Source organism: Piliocolobus tephrosceles, chromosome 19 (genome assembly GCF_002776525.5).
Source record: "Piliocolobus tephrosceles isolate RC106 chromosome 19, ASM277652v3, whole genome shotgun sequence".
NCBI classification, from domain to species: domain Eukaryota; kingdom Metazoa; phylum Chordata; class Mammalia; order Primates; family Cercopithecidae; genus Piliocolobus; species Piliocolobus tephrosceles.
Genome location: NC_045452.1, coordinates 61,270,183 through 61,282,475, shown reverse-complemented (window position 1 = coordinate 61,282,475; position 12,293 = coordinate 61,270,183). Strand labels below are relative to the sequence as shown.

At 39.1% G+C, this 12,293-nt stretch overlaps 1 protein-coding gene across 1 annotated transcript in view; it reads left to right on the top strand.

Moving 5' to 3' along the window:
- Positions 1–12,293, top strand: part of CHODL (chondrolectin) — a 467,165-nt gene that overhangs the window by 5,989 nt on the left and 448,883 nt on the right. Inside the window, exon 2 of the mRNA XM_023227519.3 lies at positions 819–922. The gene's annotated coding sequence lies outside the window, so the exon portion shown is untranslated. The remainder of the gene's footprint in view (positions 1–818; positions 923–12,293) is intronic.

The following is a 12,293-nucleotide window of genomic DNA, read 5'->3' as shown; positions in this document are numbered from 1 at the left end:
ACTGCAAGGAACAGAATTCAGCCAACTGCCTGCATGGATTGGGAAGCTCATTTGAACAATCTCCCAATCATGCTGTACTGGATCATGCTGTACTGGAATTTTTACCTACCGAACTGTGAGATAATAAATGGGTGTCATTTCAAGCCATTAAACTTGTGTTAGTTATGCCAGCATTAAAAAACCAATAGATTGAATGTCTAAATTTTTGAAGAAGGTTGAGATTTATTTTGGGAAGCTGTTACTGTAGTGGCTGATCAGCTTGCTTCTTTTGAGACTTGTTTTTAAACCTTGTGAGGGTCTACACTATCATTTTGTAATATGGATATCTTAGTCCAGTCCTTGAAGAGTGGCTTATTGGACCCTCTTTTGTATGTCATGGGTATTTAATAAAGATTCTGCACTCTAGTTGGTTAAAACTCAAAAAGCTCCTGTCCCTGTGGGTTCCAGCAGGTGTTCAGTTTGTAGTTCCCCAGTAATTGTTATTTTGGTGATAGTTATTTTTTGCCCTGGTATTTAATTTTTTTGTAAAGTCTCGCCCTATACATGCACAGCTTTGTATTCAGCCCAAGACTTGAAGAGTATTCTGAAACTCTTTCTATGTATGATTTTTCCTTTCTGTCACTTTTTATTGCAAATTCCAGCCATCTTAGACTTCCCAAACTCAAATCTTTTTCTCCCCAGCGCACCTTTTCTTGGATTTCCTTATGTGGACCATGGTCTGAAAGTACTTCCAGGTGTAAAATCAGGGTAATCATAGGTCTCCTCTCATTTGTTTCTTTTCTATTATGGATCACGTGTTTGTACTGTCTATGTTTCAGTGTCCTAGAATTCACATTTTCTGGATGTTGGTTGTCTGCCGCCATGTGAGATGTGCCTTTCACCTTCCACCATGATTATGAGGCCTCCCTAGCCACGTGGAACTGTAAGTCCATTAGACCTCTTTCTTTTGTAAATTGCCCAGTCTCGGGTGTGTCTTTATCAGTAGTGTGAGAACAGATTAACACAGATTCCTAGCTAAGCCTAAAGTCAAAGTAATGTCTGTTTTAGGCCAAGAACTAATTACAAAACTAGTCATTGTATATCACTTTATAGTTTATAACAGATTTTTGCACACTTCACTGAGTTACTAAATTAGAAAGAATTGTAGTTAGTTAAAGGTAAAATCCTTGACTATTTGAAGACTTAGGTTTTGAACCTGTACAGCATGAGACTGTACTGAATACTGTAGGCAATTATAAGGCAATGGTAAGTATTTGTGTATGTAGACATACTAAAAATAGAGTAAAAATACTGTATAAAGGAAAAACATGGTATATCAGGCACTTACTATGAATGGATCCTGCAGGAGTAAAAGTTGCTCTTAGTGGGTCACTGAGTAAATGTGACTGAATGTGAAGGCCTAGGACATTACTAAAAATCCCTGTAGACTTTATAAATACTGTACATGTGTACTACACTGTTTATAAATTTTTCTTTCATCAATACTTAACCTTAACTTACTATATATTTTTTACAGAATAAACTTTACTTTTTTAAATATTTTGACTATTTTATAATAACAGCTATATTAGTCCGTTTTCACACTGCTCTAAAGAACTACCTGCGACTGGATAATTAATGAAGAAAAGAGGTTTAATTGACTCACAGTTCCACAGGCTGCACAGGAAGCATGGATAGGATAGGAGGCCTTAGGAAACTTACAACCATGGTGGAAAGCAAAGGGGAAGAAAGCGCGTCTTACCATGGTGGAGAAGGGGAGAGAGACAGAGCAAAGGAGGAAGTGCCACACACTTTCAAACAACCAGATCTTGCGAGAACTCACTCACTGTAACAAGAACAGCAAGGGAAAAGTCTCCCCTCATGATTCAATCATTTCCCACCAGACCCCTCCCCGACATGTGAAGATGACAATTCAAGATGAAATTTGTGTGGGGACGCAGAGCCAAACCATATCATTCTACCCTGGCGCCTCCCAAATCTCATCTCCTTTTCACATCTAAAATCACAACCATGCCTTCCCAACAGTCCCCCAAAGTCTTAACTCATTCCAGCATTGATTCAAAAGTCCAAGTCCAAAGTTTCATGTGAGACAAGTCCCTCTGCCTTTAAGCCTGTAAAATCAAAAGCAAGTTAGTTTCTTCCAACATACAATGCATATACAGACTTTGGGTAAATATTCCCATTCCAAAAGGGAGAAATTGGCCAAAATAAAGGGGTTACAGACCCCATGCAAGTCTGAAATCCAGCAGTGCAGCCATTAAATCTTAAAGTTCCAAAATAATCTCCTTTGACTCCATCCCTCACATCCAGGGCATGCTGATGTGAGGGGTTGGCTCCCAAGGTCTTGGGCAGCTCTGCCTATGTGGTTCTGTAAGGTGCAGCCCCTGAGGCTGTTTTCGTGAGCTGACTTTGAGTGCCTATGGCTTTTCCAGGTGCGAGGTGAAAGCTGTCAGTGGATCTACCATTCTGGGGTCTGGAGAACAGTGGCCCTCCTCTCACAACTGCACTAGGCAGTATCACAGAGGGAATGCTGTGTGGGGGCTCCAACCCCACATTTCCCATCTACACTGCCCTAGTAGGGGTTCTCCATGAGGGAGACCAACAATGTCTGTTAGAGAGATCACATAATATTTTTTTTTGAAAATCATTGCATTACCTCTGCAATTGTGAAAATTTTTCTCACTTATCATTTAAAGTCCAATTCAAATGAATGTCTGCTACAAAAATATCTCTAATCCTTTTACTTTCCTGAATTCCCACAATGCTTGCTTATACCACTACTATTTTTAGTATGTTTTTCTGACATGGTTCCATTTTTAAAAGAAAGGATTTAGTATATTCGATATATCCATCCACCCATCTCTCACCTATTTGTTTCTCCTCCTGTGTTATCTAATTCTCTCCAATTAGAGAGGTGCTTTTCCATTTAGCCAGGAAGATTGGCATATGTAGCCCCAGGCTCAAAGCCTTCTGGTACCATGATCCTGAAGATACTGGAAATTCAAGATGGTGTGACTGATTGATTGAATTATTATTTCCACTTCTTCACCCCCCTTACTCTCACATGTGACTTTATAGTTCACTGTAGTGAGCAGAATATATTTCCCCATCCCAATGAGATATTAATGAACATGACAATGAGCAGAGACCTTAAATGTGCCTGTGTGCCTTAGCTTGGCTTGTTTATCTCTATCATATGTCACAAGAAGACCTTCATCCAGGTGTTTACTGGTCCAAGAAAGATGAGAGATGTAGAGATCAAACAGATTGAAGGGTCCAACTTGCAGCCTAATGCTGGGTTGCCCCAGCTGACCTATAGATCCATGACGTTTGGTATTAAAGTACTGATATGGTTGGGCGCTATGTCCCCACCCAAATCTCATGTTGAATTCTAATCCCCAATGTTGGGAAGGTGATTAGATCATGGGGGTGGATTTCCCCCTTGCTGTTCTCATGATAGTGAGTTCTCATGATATATGGTTGTTTGAAAGTTTGTAGCATTTTCGCCTTTGCACTCTTTCTCTCCTGTCACTATGTGAAGATGTACTTGCTTCCCCTACACCTTCCACCATGGTTGTAAGTTTCTTGTGGCCTCTCCAGCCATGCTTCCTACACAGCCTGTGGTTCTGTGAGTCAATTAAACATCTTTTCTTTATAAACTACCCAGTCTCAGGTAGTTTTTAATAGCACTGTGAGAACAGATTAATACAAGTACTCAGTTGTGGGTTGTTCAGTTATGCAACATTTTGCAGTGATAGCTGATTAATACAGTGGGATTCTGAATGGCCAAATGTGATTCATATGCTTGTCTCTGAATCAATCACAATTGCTAGTACTTTAATTGGCCAGGCTGTATTACATTTCCAGCTCTTCCTCCATTCCCAAGTAATTGAAGTTGGCTCAGGGGTGGGGATATAGGAATTAAAATTTGATTTCCAGATATGGAAGACAAGTTTCCCAAAAGGAAAGTGGTTGCTCTTACCAGAGGAAGGGAATTGGTTTGAAATCTATTAAACAGGAAAAATGTATCCGTCATAATCTAGTCTGGTACTCTTTCTACATCATTATTTATTGCTAAATTTTAAGCTGAATTGTATGCAGAAACTCTGCCTTACTCATCTTGTATTTAGCACTTTCAAATTATAATATAATTTGTGTTTGAATCCAGTAGGATTAAGTTTCACTGCAAGTAATATAAAAATCCCCAAGTAACAGTGACTTAAAAAGTTGGACATGGACAGACATGCTGGCTCATGCCTGTAATCCCAGCACTTTGGAAGGCTGAGGCAGGAGGCTCACGTGAGCCCAAGAATTCATGACCAGCCTGGGCAACATGGTGAAACCCCATCTCTACAAAAAAATACCAAAAAATTTAGCCAGGTGTGGTGATGTAGGCCTGTAGTACCAGCTACTCAGGAGGCTGAGGTGGGAGGATTGCTTGAGTATGGGAGGTCAAGGCTGCAGTTAGCTGGGATCGTGCCACTGAACTCCAGCCTGGGCAACAGAGTGAGACTTTGTCTCAAAAAAAAAAGAAAAAGAAAAAGAAAAAAGGTTGGACTTTATTTTTTTCTCTTATGTTGAAGTCTAGAATTGAGCAGCTAGGGAGAGTGTGGTGGCTCTGATCTTCAAAGTTCTTAGGCATGCATTTTGCTTTCTTTTTTTTTTTTTTTACCATTAGACAGAGTTGCTCTGTCATCCAGGCTTGAGTTCAGTAGTGCAATCTTGATTCACTGCAATCTCTGTCTCCCGGACTCAAGCTGAGATGGGGACTTGGGGACCACATCTTTCTTCCAGATGACCATATGGCCAGCTAAAAGTCAGGGTTTCTAAAAGAGGGAGCATAGATACTGCAATTTACAACAGGCAATCTCTACTGCAGTGCTTAATATTTATTAAATGAATGAATCACATTAAAAATTAAAATTGATTAATAAACACTGACAATTAAATTTTTAATCTTAGATGAAATGCTGGATTAAAGAATATATTTGATGCTGGGCGCGTTGGCTCACACCTGTAATCCCAGCACTTTGGGAGGCCAAGCCAGGTGGATCACCAGGTCAGGAGATGGAGACCATCCTGGCCAACATGGTGAAACCCCGTCTCTATTAAAATACAAAAAATTAGCTGGGTGTGGTGGCATGCACCTGTAGTCCTAGGTACTTGGGAGGCTGAAGCAGAGGAATCTCTTGAACCTGGGAGGTGGAGGCTGCAGTGAGCTGAGATCATGCCACTGTACTCCAGCCTGGTGACAGAGCAAGACTCCGTCTCAAAAATAATAATAATAATTTGTTTAAAAATTATTTTTGATTTCCACTGAAATTGAATAATTTGTCAGGCTTATTTCAGTTTTATTCATCCATTTTCTAAAAGTGTGATCCTTGTAAGATTCTACAGAGGGAGTCTAGCGCTGCTCTTTTGGAATCTCTAACCCTGAAGAAAATATCTCTCTTAAAATTATGGCTCCTCTTAAGCTTAGACAAGCATCCCTCTGAAAGTTTGAGATACAGATATTTGCATTAAAGGGATTTATTACCTATAGTTTTAGTAATGCCGGCATTATGGGTAAGCTGTCTGCTGATCCATTGTCTGGTTTTGCAAGCAGAACAAAGCAAACCTATTTCTAGTCTGTGGATAAATTCTGTGTTGGCATTTCTGGGAGAAGATTGGGAATTAACTACCAAGCTATTGATTTTTTTTTTTCTGCTGTGAGCCAAATCCAGTCTTCAGTAATGTGCACAGTCCCCCCTGTGAAATTCAAGGTGATAAAAGGAAAGTTTAGTATTGATGTCTGAAGTTAGAAAAGTCTGTTTCATAATTTACCAGAGGTTTATTTTTATATTCCCTTGTATAAGTATCAGGCTTTGGGTATAGAATACTCAAGCTAGAAATTAAAATCCAGACATGTTTCTGAGTTTACTATTGGTGTACCCATTGAATGAGATACAGTTTTAAAGTTTGATGATGAGAGAATTATAGCATTGTTAAAAGAAAAACTTTAGACTAATTAAATTGAACAGAATTTAATTGAGCAAGAAAAAAATGATTCGCAAATCAGGCAGCCTCCAGAATCACAGCAGATTCATAGAGATTCCAGGGATGCCTCGTGGTCAGAGCAATTTATAGACAAAAAAAAAAAAAAGAAAGTGACATACAGAAAATGGAAGTGAGGTACAGAAACAGCTGGATTGATTACAGTTTGGCATTTGCCTTATGTGAACACAGTTGGAACGTTGAGCAGTGTGTGAGTGGCCGAAGTATGGCTCCTGGGATTGGCTGAGATTCATCTATTGCCGCAGAAGCATTCCCCTAAGTTAGGTTTTCAGTCTTGTCTACCTGCTATGTTAGGTTATGATTTGTCCAATAGGGCTCAAGTATGGAAATACAGAGGCTTTCTCAGGCCATATTTACTTCCATTTAATAGCATTAAGGGTAGTAAAAAGAAAGTACACCTTTTTTGCTTTTCTGCTTTTTGAATTTCTACTAAACATTTTTTTTCACAAAAGTTAAAACCAATGAAAAATGAAATTCCTTCATTCAATCAATTATTGATGTATTCATTCAATAAGTATTTATTAAATGCACATTATATGTGAGATACTGTGCCGGGTATTAGTTACACAGTAGAGAGCAAAACAAAGTCCTTCCTCTTGAGAAATTTGCTACTTAATATAAGTGAAAGGCATTAAGTAATTGCATTTGGAAAGGAGTTTTTAATGGCAACGGAATACATTTGCATTTCAATTGCTGTAGCACCATGAAGATGTCTAAGTACCACATTGGCAAATAACATTTTTATTTCTTCCTTTTTTCATTGTTTTGCTAAATCTTACATGTTAAGCATATTAATAATTCATTATCTATAGTCTGTAATAAGGGATCCCACCATAGTATTTGTTTTCAAAATAACTGGAAAATGTAGGTTTCAAAACTGAAAACATTTTAGCTATTTTAAAAGGCTTCCAAAGTGTATTATGTTCTTTTTTGTCGTCTTAAAATATATAGGATATAATTTATGCATTAGCAAAATGTTTGTGTTAGAGGAGGATAAATTGTTATAAACCTGACTTAGAAATTCAGTGACTTAATCAACAAGAAAATGATTTTTTCCTCATGTAATAACTGAAGGTAGGTACCCCAGGTTGGTAGTAGCTCTCCTTCACATGGTGATTTAAGGACCCAGGTTTCTTGCATTTCATGACTCTTCTGTCCCCTAGGACGTTGTCATCTGGTGCAAGGTCAGGATTGCATTCAGATTTCAGCCACTGGAAAGAGGGAGTAGTGTGGAGGAAGCACACCTGTCTTAAAAGGCCCGGTCCTGAAGAGGCAGGCACATACCACATCTACTCGTATTTCACATTTCATTGTTGAGAATTTAGTCACATGGTTACATCAGTCTGTGAAGGAGACGGGGAAATGTAACCTATTTTTGTGCCTAGGAATAACGAGTGGATAATTTTTAGTAGATGACTAGCTGTCTCTCCCACAGCCTGAAACTCTGGCTGCCAAGCTTCTGTGTATATCCTTCTCATACTCATCCTCTCTCTGGGCAAGCCACAAAGAGCACGTTCACCCCTTCCTCCAGGGAGACAACTCAAAGTTATATTCAGCTGCTGCACCCAGCTCAGCATCCATAGGTATGTTGACTGGTGATGATCCGTCCTCTCACTCACATCCATAGGTAGCTCCTAGTTATCTGGTGACCTGTAAGTTGAAGGTAAAATACTTTCCTCTCTTTCTGTCACCACTTCCTCCCACCAGAATCAGTGGTGGACCAGAGACAGGATAACTGTAATGAAAACTCCTATTCAGGAAAGGAAAGAAGGAGAAACACAGCAGTCACACTGGTTCATAGCACTGAGGGAAACCAGCTAGATGGCTGGGGGTCAAAGACCTCTGCCTTAGTAGTGAAGGAACTTCCTTGATTGGGCCTTGTTTCTGCTTTATGGGAGTAAATTCTTGTCCACTGGTCTCTGGCCCCCTGCTGTTCTCTCTGGAAGAAACTTCTTTGTCTATTATTCTTCTTGATCACATCTAAGAGGGCTGTGGGGAATTTGTTCCTCTTGAAAGTTGCATATATTTTACAGCTTAGTTTGTAGGCCCATAGAGTCACAAGGCTATTTGGTTCTTAGGCTCATAGATTCTTTAGCAACACAGTTTCCTCAATCTTAGTAAATTCTAAGTTTATTTCCTTCCAAGGTGCCTGTAAGCACAACCAAACATTTTTCTGGATGTATTCTACATAGTTCTTCAGCTTTTGCTTTCTTGCTCTTTCTCTGACATGTTCTTTCACATTAATAGCAGCTATCGTGAGGCTCTCTGAATAATTAGGCTTTGCTGGGAAGGCAACAATCTGACCTTTTGCCATTTAGAATCCAGAATCAGTCAGTTTTTTGGGTGAGGGAATGTCTTAATATTTGGCCCCTTCTCCTTGAAGTCATTGTCACTTTTCAAGGAGGTCTTCTCTGATCACCCTATTTAAAACTTCCACCTGGATCCACCTTACCCTGATTTTTTTTTAAACACTACTTGTCACTTTCACATATAGATATGAAATGATGTATAACATATAATTATTTATTATACTAATTGTTTATTATCTGTCTTCCTTCTTTGGCATGTAAACTCCATGAGGTTTAGGAGTTACATTATATTCTCTGATGTCTCTCAGGTGTAGAGAACAGTGCCTGCTGCATGGTAGGTGGCTCAACAAATCTATGCTCTGTGAGTGAATGAATACTTTGAGAATGTGTTGACTTTTCAGGATCTGCTATATATCATGCTATATGTGAGCTATGCAAATACTGCAGGTTACAGTTATTCTTTCCTACTGCACATAGATAGAATTTTTACTTTGCTCATTTGGCAGTGTAGGGCAGGACGAGTACATCTGTTTTTTCTCCATTATCCATAGAGACCTATTCTATGCCAATTATGGAAATTCCATTATTCTTGTTGGTGATCAGTCCAACAATGGACAAGTGAAGCATATTGGCCAGTGAGGGATAAGCAAAAGTATGGTAGCATGAAGGATCTGTAGAAAAAAATTTTTTTTCTTTTCACTTCCTTCCTTTCTGCTGTGGGTTTTGTTTTTGTTTTTGTTTTTGGTAGAGACAGGGTCTCACTCTGTCACTCAGGCTGGAGTGCAGTGGCATATCACTGTTGCTCACTGTAGCCATGAAATCCTGGGCTAAAGTGATCCTTCTGCCTCAACCTCCTGAGTGACTCGGACCACAGGTGTGCATCACCACACCCAGCTAATTTTTGTATTTTGTGTACAGATGGGGTTTCACCATGTTCCCTAGGCTGGTCTTGAACTCCTGAGCTCAGGCAGTTCACCCATCTTAGCCTCCCAAAGTGCTCGGATTCTGTGAGTATTTTTTATTCTCATGATAATATGATGTTGGAACTTCAGCACCTGTCTTATGATCATGAAGGCAGACATTGCTAACATTTCGAGATTTAATTATGGGAAAGACAGAAAGAATCTCAACCCATCTGGCATAATTGAATCCCTGTTCTGATGTTGGAATAATTTTCTTTTTAAATGAGATAATACACTCCTACTTTATTTAACCCATTTTGGTCTACCATTCTGTCATTTGTTGATGTACCTGAAAACATCCTAACTGATACAGCAGCAGTATCTTCAGTAGCTACTGAGACTAATTTGTACCACACTGCAACTCATCCAACCATTTGTCCATTCATTCATTTATTGAGTAAATTTTCTATATACTAGGCTCTATGCAAATCTAGAAGTAAAAAGATAAAGATACAGTTTGTGCATGTCCTCGTGGAACTGACAATAGTGGAACAATTGCAAATTCAGTAAACAGGTAGTTGTTGTACAGGAGTTCCACTAGTTCTACTGAATTTGAATGATGGTGAGTATTTGCTCTGTGATAACAGTGTCCTAGACAGATAATTTGTCTTTTCGGCATGTGAAGATGGATTTCACCTATCCATCCTTCACCATTTGAGGGAGGTTGTCTTCTCTTGCCACTGCAGAAGTGGCACCAATGTAGACAACTGTGACCATATTATTTAGTTCCTATCTATTGAGACATAAACTTGTAGATGGAGAAGATTATATAGAGTTAAGAAAGCATGCAAGATAGCTTGCTAGTTTGCTTCTTTCTTCTCCATGCCCACTTATAGGTTCTTTTTAAATACTTAGAAGAATAGAACTCTGACTGTGGTTAGAATGCATACATCAAATTGTAGCTGTTTAAATATGCTCCTACAGGATCTTGGTCAATTTTGCATGTATGCCTGGAAAATAAATTAGAATTGCAGATGGTCAAGTATTTCAGTTTTATCCTCTGGGAAACTACAGTTTCGTGTTTGTGTGTCTTAAAAAAAAAACAAAAAAACAACCCTACAGCTTTATCAATCCAAGCCAGCTATCTAGTTATTGATATATTGAACAATTTTATTTGCAAAGCTGTTCAATATCTGCAAATGGTAATGTTAGTGGCCAAATGAGTATGTGGGCTTTGTACCTCAAACTCAGTAAGAGAAGTTGTGTATTCCCCACTCTTTTTTGAGAATTTGAATTCAGATGACAAACACATGTATGTTCAGGATGAAAAACTACGTCATATAATACTCGGTTCACTGCACTACTTTTCATATTAGGCTCATCGAAAGTTTATCTAGAGAAGGCTGGGCACAGTGGCTCATGCCTATAATCCCAGCACCTTGGGAGGCTGAGGCAGGTAGATCACTTGGGGTCAGGAGTTTGAGACCAGCCTGGCCAACATGGTGAAACTCCATCTCTACTAAAACTACAAAAATTTTCTGGGCATGGTAGCACACACCTGTAGTCCCAGCTACTGGGGAGGGTGAGGCAGGAAAATCCCTTGAACCTGGGAGGCGGAGATAGCAGTGAGCTGAGATTACGCCATATAATTGGTTATAATTTATAAGAATGTTGCCATCAAGTGTGTCACTTAAGTGTGTCTATTTAAGGTCTGAGACTGTGAATCTAACCATATTTAATGAAATGGCTTACTGTATAAAAAGTCTAAACCAAAGGTTCTTAGGGAACAAAGCACATGTGCAGTTTCAAAACAAAGTGGTGTTTTGTCCTGTTGCTGTGGTTTGTAGCAATACTTTACTCACTCTGAAATCCAGTTAACATCAAAGGATTACATGTGAGATTTTGGTTTATGCTATCTCTTTTCTTTTCTTTTTTTTTTTTTTTTTGAGACGGAGTCTCGCTCTGTTGCCCTGGCTGGAGTGCAGTGGGGCGATCTCGGCTCACTGCAAGCTCCGCCTCCCGGGTTCACACCATTCTCCTGCCTCAGCCTCCCGAGTAGCTGGGACTACAGGCACCCGCCACCACGCCGGGCTAATTTTTTTTATTTTTAGTAGAGACAGTGTTTCGCTGTGTTAGGCAGGATGGTCTCGATCTCCTGACCTCGTGATCTGCCCGCCTCAGCCTCCCAAAGTGTTGGGATCACAGTTGTGAGCCACCACGCCCAGCCAGTTTATGCTGTTTCTGTATCTCATACTACTCCCCCTTAATAAACAGTTTTCACTGATGATATGAAGGGTTGGTATAAAAATGTCTTTAAATGAATAAGCTTTCTTTGGTAAGATTAAATCATATAAATTATTTTTAAAACCTTCCGATATATACAATATTTAGCCCAGTTTTCAAATTTTCTGGATGTAAAACAAAAGGTTTAACATACATTCCTTGAGCTGTTAGTGCTATTGAAATCCTTTGTCCCATTTAAGTCCTAAACGGTTTTGGTTGGTTGAGTAGGATGTGAGTTTTTTTGGGTCTCATATCATGCTTTTTGGCTTAATTTCAGGTTTATATATATAAATAAAGGAATTAAGTAAAAATAAAATTTCAGTTACTTTTGAAAGCACCTGAAATCTTGGACTGGAATAGGTTGTTTATTTCAAGTCAAAAGCTGTGGTTTTCCCTTCTGCTTTACCTTTCTTCAAATATTGTTTTAATGTAATTTTTTCCTGAACTTTCCCTGTTTCCTTAATAATGCATAGGATGGCAATAAAAATGGTTTTAAATCTCACCCCTCCATGAGAGGTTAGCTCCCCTTAAGCTCCCTTTGTATTTGTACTTGTAATTGCTTATTCAACATTGGTATTGCCCCGTAGACTGTAAGTTTCCTGAGGGTCAAGAATGCTTCTGCCTTTTCCACTGTTGCTTCCCCAGTACCTTCCCTATATTTCATGACCAAATAATGAAAATGATATATTCCATTTAAAGGGCCAAAAAAAGTTTATCTAGAGAGAAAGTTTATGTGGGGAGAAAA